We start from the raw sequence: 14,388 nt of genomic DNA on the forward strand, positions 1-14,388 counted from the left end.
TGTTTCCATTGGCACCACACAGCAGAGAGTTGTTATGAATGGAGCCATTACAATGTCAGGGAGAGACAGAAGTATATTAACTCAAAAGGTTCTATCGTAGCATAACAGACCTTGAATTACTGCCCTGACAGGGGTCAGTGGAAATGTAAGAGTCATACAGAATGTATATATACTCTACCAGGTCATATTTCCACGAGAATGAATTTGCCAGAATCTAGGAAAGCCCCTTCTATTTCCCCATGATGTCTGGTGTTTTTGATTTGGGGCAGAAAGGATTTCTGTATGCTATGTTTCTGAATACTATGTTTCCCTAGTACGGAAGAGTCTATGATTTTTCTCTCTGTGATCAGCTCATTTGTTAGAAACATTAGAATTCACAAGCTATTCCAACTAGAGTAATGCCTCCCATTTGTACAGCACTTTATTGTTTAACCAAGAAATTTCGTGAACATTCATAGACTAACAAAATAGCAAACCATCTCAAAGAACACCTTAAATTAACAAATGGCTGATTTTATAAAAGTAGACTTCTGGACAATCTTATATTGTAGTTTTTAAAAAAAAAAATCTACCTATTACTACTCAGCGCTTGATTTTGTGTTCTGTTCTGGCTCTTTTAAAGCAGCATGGCTACTGACTATGCAGTTTGTATGCAGTTGTGTGAAAGGTTAACATTTAAGACCTATTTCCAGCTCCACTGAGAGGCTGAACAGGTAAAATGAGCTAAAACATGGCGGCCATAAAAGAGATTTACACTCTTATTGCACCAGCCATAAAATTAATTGCCACTGCTGTCTTCTTTCATCTTTGCATCTTGAATATGTATTTGCAGTGCTTTTAATGAAACAAGGGACCTGCTTTCCTAGGAAAGAAAAAGGGAATGTGTTTAGTGACCAGGACTGTGCTCTTGATTAAGTGAAGTGTATCTACTACAATGGCCATCATAAATTGGCTATAAATCACAGGAGAGTAAACACGAGGAGCTGCTAACAGGCATTTACAGCCCTTCTTATCTCAGGCATTTCAACAGCTCTTCAGCTTTTAGCTCTGAAACAGTGATGTTGTGTGTATGATGGTGGGTGGGGCGGGGTGGGGGGGTGGTCCTCTACAAAAGACAGACAGAACAATTACATGGGTATTAAGGAGATGAGTAGCTTCAGCTCAAGTTTGAAGAGTGACATCATGATTTGCTTATGAGTCAGATTTTCAATATAAAATAAAATGCAGGACACAAAGGGACTTTGGTATTTGATATCCAAAAAAAAAAAAAGAGGGGTCACAGCTCTTTCATGAGGATATTTAGAGAAAGGCAGAACCAGCCCCAAACAACACCTTGCAACTTAGAAGTAATATTTGCATATACCAGATTTTACTGCTGTTGTCTTCAAGTCTTTATGTATTTAAATATTTCCTTAGAGTATGACTTAATAATTTTCATATTGTATAAATTACCTGCCATTTAACTGGGTAATATGTAATATTACATATTAAGTTTACATAATAATAGTATACATTGATTTTTAAGTTTTCTTATGAGTTATAATATTTTATTGGACTTTATTTGATTACCCAATAATTGCATGCTGATGTGAAAATGTAAGCAATACAGAAGTCATTAAAGAAAAAGCTCATACTCACAGCTTCCCCTCTTACACCTCACCTTCTTGGTTGGATCTGAGGTCTTCCTCTCCTTCCTCTTTTATCAAGGTCTTTTTTAAAGGTTTGGTCATTGTTTTAACATTGTGTGCATTGATAGGGAAATGCTTTGGAATGGCATCTGCAAATACTTTGAGCAGTAGTAAATGACAACAAGTAATTGCCAAGTGAAATACTTACACATGACTGTTCCTTTTCAAACACTGGGGGAAAATGGGATTTCATTTTTCTTTTATGGTCAGCAGTGAAAACCTATAGGTTGCTCTAATCTTTATTCATCCGCCTATGATTTTATTCCCTTTCACGTAAAAGAAGGTTTCTATTTGAAGGCCTTTATGGCCTTTTATGCCTTGTCATTGTTGGTAACCAAACTTATAGGAAACAATTAAGAGGGGAGAAATAATAGGAATGAAAGTATTTACTCTCACAATGAATTCATCTGAAAATGGTGTTTTGGCAGATTCCTGAAGAAAAAGATCTGTATGTAAAATTAGGTTCTGCTCAAGTATAAGTGGGGCATAATTAAATGTAAGCCATTTAGTAAGTACCCAAGGCCCTGCATCCTGAAATTTTTGGAATGCCTTACCACTCGATGTGAGTGAATAGCACCAAGCTCTGCTCAAGAAAAAAGCAGTAATTTCTGTGATTCAGTGATGCTCATAATTTTCCATCACAGTACAAAAGAAGCAACATGGTGTGTAAGTCCCACATCTTATCAGAGAAAAAGAAGAGGAATTAGTATAAACCAAGTTAATTGACAGTTCTATTTTTCTCCTTATTCTGAATGCACTGGATAAGTGGGTGGCTGCTCACTCTCTATGAAAGATGCCTAAAGTTTCAGAATAAATCTAGGGCTTCATGTAAAAGTGCCTGCTTCTCTTTGTTCCTACACCACCATCCCCATCACCCCGCAAAAAAAAAAAAAAAAAAAAAAAAACAGTCCTTGGAAGGCATGGATAAGTTGGAATTCCTAGGAATAAGCCCTTCTGGGAAAATGGCAAATGTCAGATTTAGTAGGTGATTTGCAAAACAGAGGAAAATGTCATGTTTTCCCATGAGTTCACCTCCTAAGTAAAACCAAATAATACACAAATGACAAAATGCTGTTCTCAAACCCCATTCATTTCTTTTTTTTTTTTTTTATGTTCTTGTTGTCTTGTGGGAATTGGTTAGAATCTAAACCTTTAGAAGAAGCAAAATGAGAAATCAAAAGTGAGACCGAGGGTTGGGGTTGTAGCTCAGTGGTAGAGCGCTTGCCCAGCGTGTGTGAGGCACTGGGTTCGATTCTCAGCACCACATATAAATAAATTTAAGATCCATCAACAACTAAAAAAAAAAAAAAAAAGAAAATTTTTTAAAGTGAGACTGAAGTCTGAAATAAAATTCTTGCACCCAGAAGCAAGAGAGGTCGACAGATAAAATGATACTTGTTTGCCATTACTAGTGCCAGAAATATGAACACAGTCATAAAAGTTCATGCCCTTTTGACTGGGAGAATGATGATGAAGTGGTTTCATTTTTTTTTCCTTTATGCAAAACCAAATAGCTTCTTTTTGCTCTTCCCCAAGTCTCTTAAAAAAAAATGCTCTTATTTCCGATCACAAAAAGGCAAAATGATTTCAGCTTAAATCAGTCTTTCCAAAATCATTGCATTTTACTGCCTTTGCTTCTCTCTTCTTATACCCACTTTCACCCATAGACACCAAATTATTTCTCCAAATCTTGTCTCAATAGAGGTGCATATCTTATAAAACCCATTCAAACTAAGCTATCAGGGATTTTGGTGCCACTTAGTACAACTGCAGGCTGACAAAGGGAAGCTACATCTTCATAATAAGCACTGGATACAATCAGAGAAATGTCCCTTCGCTGCATGTGTAGGAATAAGAGATGGTGTGTTTGAGAGAGAGAAGAGAAGGAAATAGCAGCCTGTATCACTCTATCAGTGACTTCACTGTGCCAGGTTTTCTATATTTGGAAGTTTCTTGGGGTTCCCCATACCCCTGGACACAAATTCAAGTACAAATCGTTCCTTTGCCTGGAATGTTTTACTCCCTGGAATGTTCTGCTTCTAAGGGCTGGTTCCTTCTTGTCTTTCAAGTCTCATATTTATGTCACTCCTTTCCCTGACCACCCAGTCTAAAGCAGCCACCAGCCACTCTTCAGTAAATTGTAATCACCCCATGGCACCTAATTATTTCTGGTAGTGATTTCCTTGCTTTGGGGTGTGTGCATAGATTTCCCTTCAGTATTATAATGTAAGCTTTTTGAGAGTAGGGATAGTCACTGTCTTTCTTCACTAATCTTTCACCAGGTCCTGGAGCAGGGCCTGATGCAGAGTCAATGTTCAAAAATGTTTTTTGAGTGATGAAGCAAGAACAGACCAACAAGAGGCAGACAGCCCCTGAGCAGATTATTCAAAGGTGATGCAGCCTCATTTGTCCTGATTGACATTTTACCTAGATATGCCCAGGGCTTCTATTTTCAGACCCCACCAATTTCAGAGTTTTTCCTCTTTACAATACTTTTCCAACTGACATCATTTATCTTGTGAATGAATACGAAGAATGCAGTAAGAATCCCAGGGGAGAGAATTACATTAGAAAAGTTTATCCAACTTACTTAATTTGGGAACCCTCCCACTTTTCCTCATTTGTCCTATGTTCTCATTGGATTAACATCTTGCTTTAACATGATGGAGAAAAGGAGACTCTTGAAAGGACCAGGACATTGTCACTGCCTACTACCGGCTTGCAACATCAGTAGGCCCCAGCACAATCTGAAACTGCTATTTCAAGGTGTGTGTACTTGACATGTTAACACCCCCCTGTCGATGCCAGACTTTTGATGAAGGGCTGAGAGCTCCTGTGCAACTCCCTTCCTGTCCTGTTTATGTTGGACTGCAGCACAAGCTCCAGCGTGGCTCGGGCATCGTAATTTAGAAACTTGAACGTTTTTCCATCCTTTAACCTCCACGAGTTAGGGTTCAAGATCTCACTGTCACTGCTTGACCTTAGAATACAAATGGTTTCCTAGATCCCATTCTTGCCTTAAGCTTTACCTGGTAGATTTAAAAACAAGACAAGACATGAAAGGCAAAGAGAAGGCAAGCAAAACAGTGGATGATAGGGAGGGGCAAAATATGTAACAAAAGAAATGTAACCACCAAGCAATGGTGAGCAGTTCCTTAAATGTACATAAATATATGTAAAATCCAGCACAGTTTCCCTTCTCTATTATTGAGCATCTGCCAAGTTTTGGGTAATGCTAGGTGGCAAGGACACAAGATGACAGAAATAAGAGCATCACCTTTGAATAATCTATAATCTGGTGGTCTCCATGATCATTTTGGCAAGAGCATGCAAATACACACAAATCCACATGAAATCCTATCCGTCTTTTAACTTTACACAGACTTACTAATAGAACAATGGGCGATCTCCAAATTAGATTTTCAGTGTAATCCAAATATATTCTCTTTCCAACTTAATGTTTAGTAGATAAACCATTCTGCTTCTGATTTTGAAGATTTAATGTGTACCAGCTTCCATTTCTGATTAGGTGATTTTCATTATCTGCAGTCTTGTCAAATAACAGAACAATTTACTAATAGCAAGAGTGCAAAGTATGCATATGGAGCTGGGCACAGGGACCCATACCTGTAATCCCAGCATTTTGGGAGGCTGAGGCAGGAGGATCGTAAGTTCAAAGCCAGCTTCAGCAATTTAGCGAGGCACCAAGCCTCGAACTCATATTATGGGAAAAATAAAGCAGAAGCTAATCTTTTCAATTTGTTATTACAAAGTCACACGCACACACTCACCCAACACATTGGAAGATGATAACTAAGGAATGTAGGCATGACCGTTGTCCTCGGTTTGCGGTACTTGGCTATGCAGATATGGACTCTTCATAAATACATCGTGACAGGGACTTTACAGGAACAGTGCTGGTGTTGGATGACTTTGGGAAAAAAAACCTGCCTGGAATGGAAAGTCCATTCAAGGAACTTCCTGAAGTATGAAACTTAACTAAGAAATAACATTTTCATGTATTCTTCCTCATGATTTTTTTTTTCATGTAAACATTGGCTTTGACACAGTGTCACATTCTTAGGTATTAGGATAATACTACTTTGCTCTGCTAGTCACTTGGAAATGTAATGTTGAATTACATTTCCAGAATAAGGCTGAAGCCTTATTTTTATGTCTAGGAGTCTTATTTGGTACATAATATATACTGGGAAGTATTTGGAGATTCCTTATCTATGAGTGAAGCGGCGCTCAACCATCCAGAAGAATTACAATATGTGTGTCTCAAGTAATTGGTACTTTACATGAAAGAATACATGATAATGCAATATGTTTTCCATGTTTTCCTGTCATCTTGCCTAAATGTATATGGAGCTCCTTTGCTAATTACAAAGTAAGTTGAAGAAAGTAGGCCTTCCTGGATAGGGACATTTTATTTTTAAAGACGGGTGTAGCTCAACTCAGAGATAAGATGGAGCCACATATGAATAATGTTCTCAGAGATAATGTTGTGAAATTGATGTCAGGATATTAACAATATAGTGTTAGGTAGAAAACACCAGCTACAAAGCAAAAAAAAAAATAGCAGCTTAATATCAATTTTATGAAAAAATAAATAGTACAATTTAACCAACTAACATGTTTATTATCTATTAGATGGAAATACCCCAACATGTTATCAGTGGATTTTTGAGAGGGGGCATTTGGAACAGATCATATGTTTCTATTAATTATTTTTAACTTTCTAACAACAATGTCTATTTGCACTATCTTCTCTCTTCCATCCTCCTTCCTCCCTTAAACTTCAACTTACTTTATTCCATCACTGATGATTCCTGCTAAGCTCAGTGTTGAGCACACTTGGAAGCAGAACATTCTGGCACTGAATGCTCCCATCTTCCCTCTTGGAGTCCCTCTTTTCTAAAGCCAATGATTTCAGGAGTCCATATGCATTTTTCATTTGTTTTTTTTTTGGGGGGGGTTGTTTTGTTTTTCTCTTTTGCAGTACCGAGAATTGAACTCAGGGGCACTCGACCACTGAGCCACATCCCCAGCCCTATTTCTCTATTTTATTTAAAGACAGGGTCTCACCGAGTTTGTTGCTTGGTACCTCACTAAATTGCTGAAGTTGGCTTTGAACTTGTGATCCTCCTGCCTCAGCCTCTCAAGCTGCTGGGATTACAGGCATGTGCCACTGTGCCTGGCTCCATATGCGTTTTTGGAGCCCATTCTAGAAAGCCCTCCCCAGAAAAGGTCCTATCTTCCAAAATGACCTTGTTCCTCTGAAAACACTTTCTTCAAACAATGATCACCTCCCTAAAGAAAATTTCCTTTGCTTTTTTTAAAATTTTTTTTTATTCTACTTTGTTATATACGACAGTGGGATGCATTACAATTCATATTACACATATAGAGCACAATTTTTCACATCTCTGGTTGTATACAAAATATATTCACACCATCCGTGTCTTCATACATGTACTTTGGATAATGATGTTCATCTCATTCCTATCCCCATGCCCCCTTACTTCCCCTCCCACCCCTTTGCCCTATCTAGAGTTCATCTATGTGTTTGTGTGTGTGTGTATGTGTGTGTGTGTGCTGCAGATCAAACCCATCTTACACATGCTAAGCAGGTGCTCTGCCACTAAGCTACTTCCCTTGTCCCTATTTTTTTATTTTAAAAACAAAACATAAACCCATTATTTTAAAGACCCGTATTTAATGTATCATCCATCTGAAGCTTCCCACAGGAAGTAAGATGAAAACTTTTCTCTGAGAAACAGTGGTCAAGGAGAAAAGATATGAAGGAAAAATTCAAATTCAAATTTAAATATTGCCAGGAGAGGATGCAACCAAGACATCTGGAAGAATGGCTGTGGCAATTGTGGAATTATAAAGATAAAAACTGCCTGAGGAGAACTATGAAAAACAATGGGATGTGTGTAGGGAGAACTCATTTGAAATTACAGAGTGAAAGTCTGTATTGAATTCAGTGAATATCTCCTAGTGACTTGACTTCAGTCCTCAACAGCACACAGCACATGACATGAGTGATTGGCATCCTAGCACAATAGGGATGCTTTTATATTTATTTATTTATTTTTAATTTATCTTTTCAGTTTTAGGTGGACACAATATCTTTATTTTACAATTATGTGGTGCTGAGGATTGAACCCAGTGCCTCATGCATGCTAGGCGAGCACTCTACCACTGAGCCACCAACCCAGCCCCAATTGCTTTTATATTTATTTGATTCTCTGGGGCTGCGGTGGTGGCTCAGTGGTAGAGCACTTGCCTAGCATGTTTGAGGCACTGGGTTCGATCCTCAGCACCACATATAAATAAAAAATAAAATAAGAGTCCATTGACAACTAAAAAATATTCAAAAAAAAAAAAGGAAAAGAAAACATCATCCAAGCAATGTATAGGATCAGAAAAAAATTTTTTAAAAAAATTTTTTTAAGTAAATGAAGCCAATTCAGGGCTCAAAAGGAAAAGACAGGACCAAAAAATAAATGGAAAAGGTCAAAAAAATGGAAGTTGCACTAAGGATGAAAATAACCAAAGGGAGTGTGAAAATGGAAGATAGAAAAGAGAATCGTAGTTATGATCAAAAGAGACAATTCTGAAGGTTCAAAAGCTTAAGAGAAACTCCTTCCAAGTGATAAAAGAATTTACAGTATCTCTGCTTGAGTGGAGAGTTCAAGTGGAAGTTAAGGTCACAGGAGTAGAGGAAGCGGTCAAGGAACCAAGAAGTCGAGAGGTTAGAAGGAACATTAACCTGGATGGTGGCCAAAGGTGATGGCAGAAAACCAAATGCTAAATAGTAAAGTCATTGAGAAAAGTGAGGAAATGACCAAGGTTGCTGACAGGAGGGAAGAGAGCGATTATAGGTGGAGCACAGAGACCTCAGAAGAGGAGCCAAAGCTGAAGTGATGCTGGCAGAGCTGTTCTGAGAGTACCTTTGGGGAACATGGAGCCTGCAGAACCTTCCTGCTTAGGGAAGATCATGACTAGGTTAGTAACATCACTGCGGAAGGCCAGATTTCCATTAAGACAAAGCATCTCCAACAACAACAACAATAAAAAAAAATGTTTGAGGAAGCAGAGATACATTAGGATCAGTCAAGGAGTTCCATAAGCAATGGAAGGGATCTAGAAACTATGTTTTCATGGAAGAAAACTAGTTCCTGTATTTGGATATTTTTAAATGATTATTTTCAGCAAATAACTCCCTAATTCATATTCATTGAATTTCACTCCATGTCTACAACTTTTACTGCTTGAGAATTTATTTCTGTCTCCTACAGACTGAAATATATTAGGTTGCCAATTTTTTGCCATTGATTTATTTTTTCTGTGAGTGTGTAAGTTTTTCATTCAAATGAATATATCACCTAGTGGTGAGAACGTTAGTAATGGGGAGGTTTATTTTAGTTGGTTTCTGCTACATGTGTAATAGCAGACAGTTCATTTTCTCAACAAACCTAAGAATGACTGTTTCCTTACTTGACATAACGTATGATTACACAGACCTTTGGGATAACACGGGAATTAATATCATTTAAAACTTTTTTTCTATATGTGGCAGGGAATTTATATTCTTTCCTTCGATTTTAAGAACAATACATGTATTAAACTAATTTGATAAAGTGTACTGATTTTCATGAATAAATTGTATTTAAATTTGAGCACACATATTGGCTTCATTGTCCAAAAGGAAACTATAAATTCATTGTAATCAGGACCTCAAGCTCTGCTGTTAGAATACAGTTCAAGCCTTCTGACCTGAGGGTGTGGCAGTTCCCTGGTAGACTCCCCTTATCAAGGCCATTGTGAGGATGCATGAGTACCATAAAGGTTTTTGATGATGATCAAAGAAAGGGGTTCTGTAAATGAGTACATTCCTTTCATTTCTTTATCTACATTCTCATGGTGTCTTGCTAAAGCTTACTACTTTACCCCATCTCAACTCTAAAAACCTGGAAAAAAAGTCTTTGCTGTGCTCCAGGCTGTATCTTCCAAGAGTTCTCCAGGTCCATTTTGTTATTTAAATATAACAATGTGTGCATCCATAATAGGTAGCATTTGAGGGATTCCAGCTGTGAGCCTCCTGATATGAAGCTAGTAAAGTAAAACAGCTGAATGATTGACAGACTATCTAAATATTTTTACTTCCCTATATATGTCAAAGTAGGTGCAGCTATCTGGTATTCCTGTTGCTCAGAGGAGTTTAGAAATACATTGAATATGGGTAATTATATGCCTCAGCTACGATTTAAAACTTGCTTCTATCCTAGTAATTGGCATTAAATGTGAAGGTTGTGAAAGATTTCTGGAAAGACCACAAATATTTTCTTGTCCTTGTTTCTCTCTTTGTTGAAATAGTTCATAAGCCATCTGGTTTCAGGGATGTATCATTATGCTCAATAATGTGTGCAGCACAAAAAAAAAAAGCCATAAAAGGTAGCTTGAATACAAGGCCATAAAAAAGTAAAAATGTTTTTTGTTGTGTGTAATTTCTAGAATAGAGTTTGGAGCTTGGACTTTCAAACAGTTTTAGCCTTGGGGGTAAATTCTTGCTCCAGATGACTGTGTTTGCATGTCTGGTGCCTTTCTTTTCTTTGTAACTACTGCTTTCTTCAAAGGGAATCCTCCAAGTCAAATGTGCAATGTTCACATTTATTTTTATTCTATCATAAAGCAATTTACACATGTAGAAGAGGATTATTCATGATGAAGCATTCAAGAAGAATGGCAAAATTTCACTTCATACTTGGCCTAATTATCCTATCTTTGAAAAAAAACAGAATTATATTTGGTTATTACTATTGATGAAGACCTTCTGATACTAAACAGCTGGAGAGAAATACAGTAGAGAATTTTTTATTTTTACCAGAAATTGGCAGATAGGTTTCTAACAGCAATTAATGGATCCCGGAGGTACTGTCACTAAGAAAGATGGTTTATACTAGAGACCATTGCCCCTATTTTCTTCATGGAATCAGGTAGAGAAAAATTTGTATTTTCTGACTTTGCATTACCAAAAGCTGCCTTTCTAAGATGAAGTTCTATTTTATACTCTCGTGATAAATGGTGCAAGTAAATTAGAATTATATTCCAAAAGTGTACGTGAAAGGGGGTGAAGAAATGCATATTTCAAAGTCTAAGTTTTCTTGGGTTTTATAGTCAGAACCATCGATAACATCAGCTGAATTTGACTCTAGGGTTTTTCCTAGAGGAGTTTAGAAATACATTGAATATGGATAATTACATGCCTCACAATGTGACATTGTGAGTGCCTGCTACATGTTTGCTTAGGATCTGACGCTCTATCTGACACGCTTTCTTCTCATACCGGAGTATCTTGGAATAGATGAAATACAGGATGACAATATGCAGACCTCAATCTGGATCCACCTCAACCCCCAAACAAGGGGAGCTGGTTTTGGATGGACTGAGGAGCTAGGAAAGGTTCATGCCAACTAGGAGGAATCAAAGACATTCTCCAGGCTGGAGTGTTTTGGGGCGATCATCCTGCAAGGCCTTAGTCTTGTGTCTTAAGGCCAGGAAGGAGGTTAGCCAGAGTTAGATGCCATTTTCTTAACACCTTGACCTCTGAACAGTGATCAAAAATTGCCCTTTGTGGATATCTAATTACCCATCTAGGGTAAATTAAAATTTTGAATTCATCTTCTACTCCCAGGTCCCTATCAGGGAATTATACCCTCCAAAATGAGGATGATAAGGTAGAGTAAAATAACCACATACCTCTTGCTGACTACATTATACATACTACATTCGTATGAGCAATCAGATACAAATTCTCAATCAAAGAGGTCTATTTTCCTTCTCATATCAAAGTTCCCCCATGATCTATTTTCACACCCAATTTACTAATGCCAATAGCTCTCCTTCTAGGAGAACAAAATGCGCTTATCTCTATGTTCATGTTGATTGTAGCATAGACATCAGTACAGTGTTTAAAACTGGAGCAGAATATTCTCATGGAACTTGAAAAACCACAAAGTCTCTCTCCTGACAAAGGCGAGTAGTGGTTTTCGACAGAAGCAGCTGTTGCCGTGATTCACTGAGACCCAAGTATGCAGACATTTGTGGACAATTTTTGACTTCAGAAACTCATTGCTACTACTTATATAACCTAGGCATGTTTCACATTGATGTGGCAAAAAAAGAGAATTGCTTAGATCACCAAAAGACTTTGTACAAATATGAGTGATCCAGTATAAATTATTGAGATGTTTTGAAAATCATTCTTATTTATTCAGTCAGTCAGTCTTATTTTTCCAGTACTGTTCATAGCTTTTTTCTCTTTTTTTTTTTAAACACTCAACTATCTTTATCCCTATCTGTTCTCATTGGGACCACAAGGCAGCTCTGAGCATCTTCTTAAACATTTTTTTTTCCCATGACATTTTCCTGTTCCTAAAGTACTGTCCCTTAGATTCAGGAGAACTCCCTTCTGGGATTTCCCCATCATCCAGTCCCTATTGACCAACTGACTGCTCTCTAGGCTTAATGTTCTCCTAGGACTTCCCTTTGACATCATCCTGGGTGTACATTTTACCTTCATCCTATCCAGGTTCTTCTGATTCCTAAATGCCATATATTTCACTTTTAAATTTATTCTCCCATTTCCCAGAAGCATGTATATCAGTAACAAAGATGCAGAGCACATTGAGTTTCCATACCCTATGCATTAGCTTTCTGTCATCACTGTGACACAAAATATCTAAGAAAATCAACTTAAAGGAGGAAAGATTTATTTTGACTCAAAGTTTTAGATTCAGTACCTGGTTCTTTGGCTCCAAGGCAGAAACATCATGGTGAAAGGATGTGGTGGAAGAAAGATGCCAGGCAGCAGAGAAAGAACAAGAAAGGGGCTGGGGACAAGCTATACCCTTTTAGGGCACTCTCCCAGTTACCCATTTCCTCCAACTAGGCCCAGCTGACAATAATGCCATCCACTGATGAATCCATCAACAGATTAGTCCACTGATGAGGTTAGAGCCCTCAGGATCCAACCACTTTCCAAAAGCTCCACCACTGAACATTGCTGCATTTGGGACCAAGTCTGTAACACATGGTGGACACTTCATTTCTAAACTATGATACCGTACTCATCTGAAAAATGTATTTGTCTATCCTCACATTGAATTGACAGTTTGCCTGGATTTGGAATTATAAGTTTTTCTGAAGAATTTTGAAGGAATTACTTTAGTTCAAGTTTTTAGTGTTACTGTAGAAAGTTTAGTGCCAATCTAGTTTCTGATCCTTTGTTTATGACCTACTTTTTTTTTCATTCTTGAAATATGTAGAATCTTCTCCAGTGCTATGAAATTTCATAATGATATATCATTTTTTTCAGAAACTGTTAGAAGATATTTAGTCTGCCCTTTCCATCTGGAAACTCTCATATGTATACATTATGTAAATTTTCTATTATTATTTTTCAATTTTCTCTACACTTTTCCCCTGTTCTTTTTGAAATTTGTATATTGTGACATTAAAACTTCCAAATGGCCATGCGCGATGACACATGCCTGTAATCCCAGCAGCTCGGGAGGCTGAGATAGGATAATCACAAGTTCAAAGCCAGCTTCAGCAAAAAGCAAGGCAATAAGCAACTCCGTGAAACCCTGTCTCTAAATAAAATACAAAATAGGGCTCAGAGTGTGGCTCAGTGGTTGAGTGCCCTTGAATTCAATCCCCAGATCCAAAAAAAAAAAAAAAAAAAACCTAAATGGATAATCCAAAATTTTTCCTTTCTTGCCTATTTGTGTTATAGTTTCTGTAGATCTCTTCACCTTTGTCTTCTAAACCTGCTGTGCATGCTATTTCTGCTCACATTTTTAATTCTAAGACTTCTTTCTCAGTTTCTAAATTTTTATGGCATCCTGTTTTGTTTTGTGGATGCAATATAGTAGTGTTCTTTTATCTCATTATGGATTTTAATCATTCATTTTTTTTTCTAGGACAATGGCTACTGTCATGGTGGTCCTTTGGCTCAGTGTTTCTTCCTCCACCGTTTTGTCTGCATTGTGTTTATTTCTTAGATTTCCTTTTCCCCGGTAGTTTATTTGAACTACATTTCATGTTCAAGGCTTTCCATAAGCATCTCATGACCTTTGGCACCAAAGTGGACTGGAAACCCTATGCCTGTTTGGGTTTACCCCAGAATGGGCAGGGAACCCAAATGCCAGTGGGGAGCTTGACAGACATCATTTAAAGGCTAATTAGGAGAAGGGTCTGCCTTTCATCTGTAGCACATGGATACATTCATTTAATTCTTTACCCTACTTTTCAGCCTCTTCTCAATCCCCTTCATTCTGCTGTGCCTTGTGTTCCTGTGTCTGCCCACATTCTGGCTCTCCATCTCCAGAAAGTAAGCTTGGCTCCTGGGTAGAAAAGGAGGAATGGTTGATGAGCTACAGGGGATGAGGAATGGAGCTGACCCTCTTCCCACAAACCCCCAACCAGTCTTGCCTTCAGCCCCACCCCTCTCTTCCACCTTCAGAGGAATCCAAGATCGAATTTGCTGTTGCTCAAATTAGCCTCCTTGTTTGCTTCACCCGTGTACTCACTTGAGCTTCCACTTTTTTCTTCTGCTCAGTCAGTGACAGCTCATTCATTCCCTTTTAATTATAATGAATTTGTTTTTCAGTTATTAAGGAAG

General features: G+C 37.8%; 1 protein-coding gene and 1 long non-coding RNA gene across 3 annotated transcripts in view; one reads left to right on the forward strand and one right to left on the reverse strand.

The window, feature by feature from the left end:
• The window catches only part of Palld (palladin, cytoskeletal associated protein), a 219,135-nt gene that overhangs the window by 36,965 nt on the left and 167,782 nt on the right, over positions 1 to 14,388 (forward strand). The window lies entirely within an intron of this gene.
• The window catches only part of LOC120892901 (uncharacterized), a 143,133-nt gene that overhangs the window by 23,433 nt on the left and 105,312 nt on the right, over positions 1 to 14,388 (reverse strand). For both annotated transcript variants that reach the window (XR_013430261.1, XR_013430264.1), the window contains exon 5: positions 14,008 to 14,110. This is a non-coding gene — a long non-coding RNA (uncharacterized LOC120892901). The remainder of the gene's footprint in view (positions 1 to 14,007; positions 14,111 to 14,388) is intronic.

This window comes from Ictidomys tridecemlineatus, chromosome 14, assembly GCF_052094955.1.
Source record: "Ictidomys tridecemlineatus isolate mIctTri1 chromosome 14, mIctTri1.hap1, whole genome shotgun sequence".
Taxonomy (NCBI): Eukaryota; Metazoa; Chordata; class Mammalia; order Rodentia; family Sciuridae; genus Ictidomys; species Ictidomys tridecemlineatus.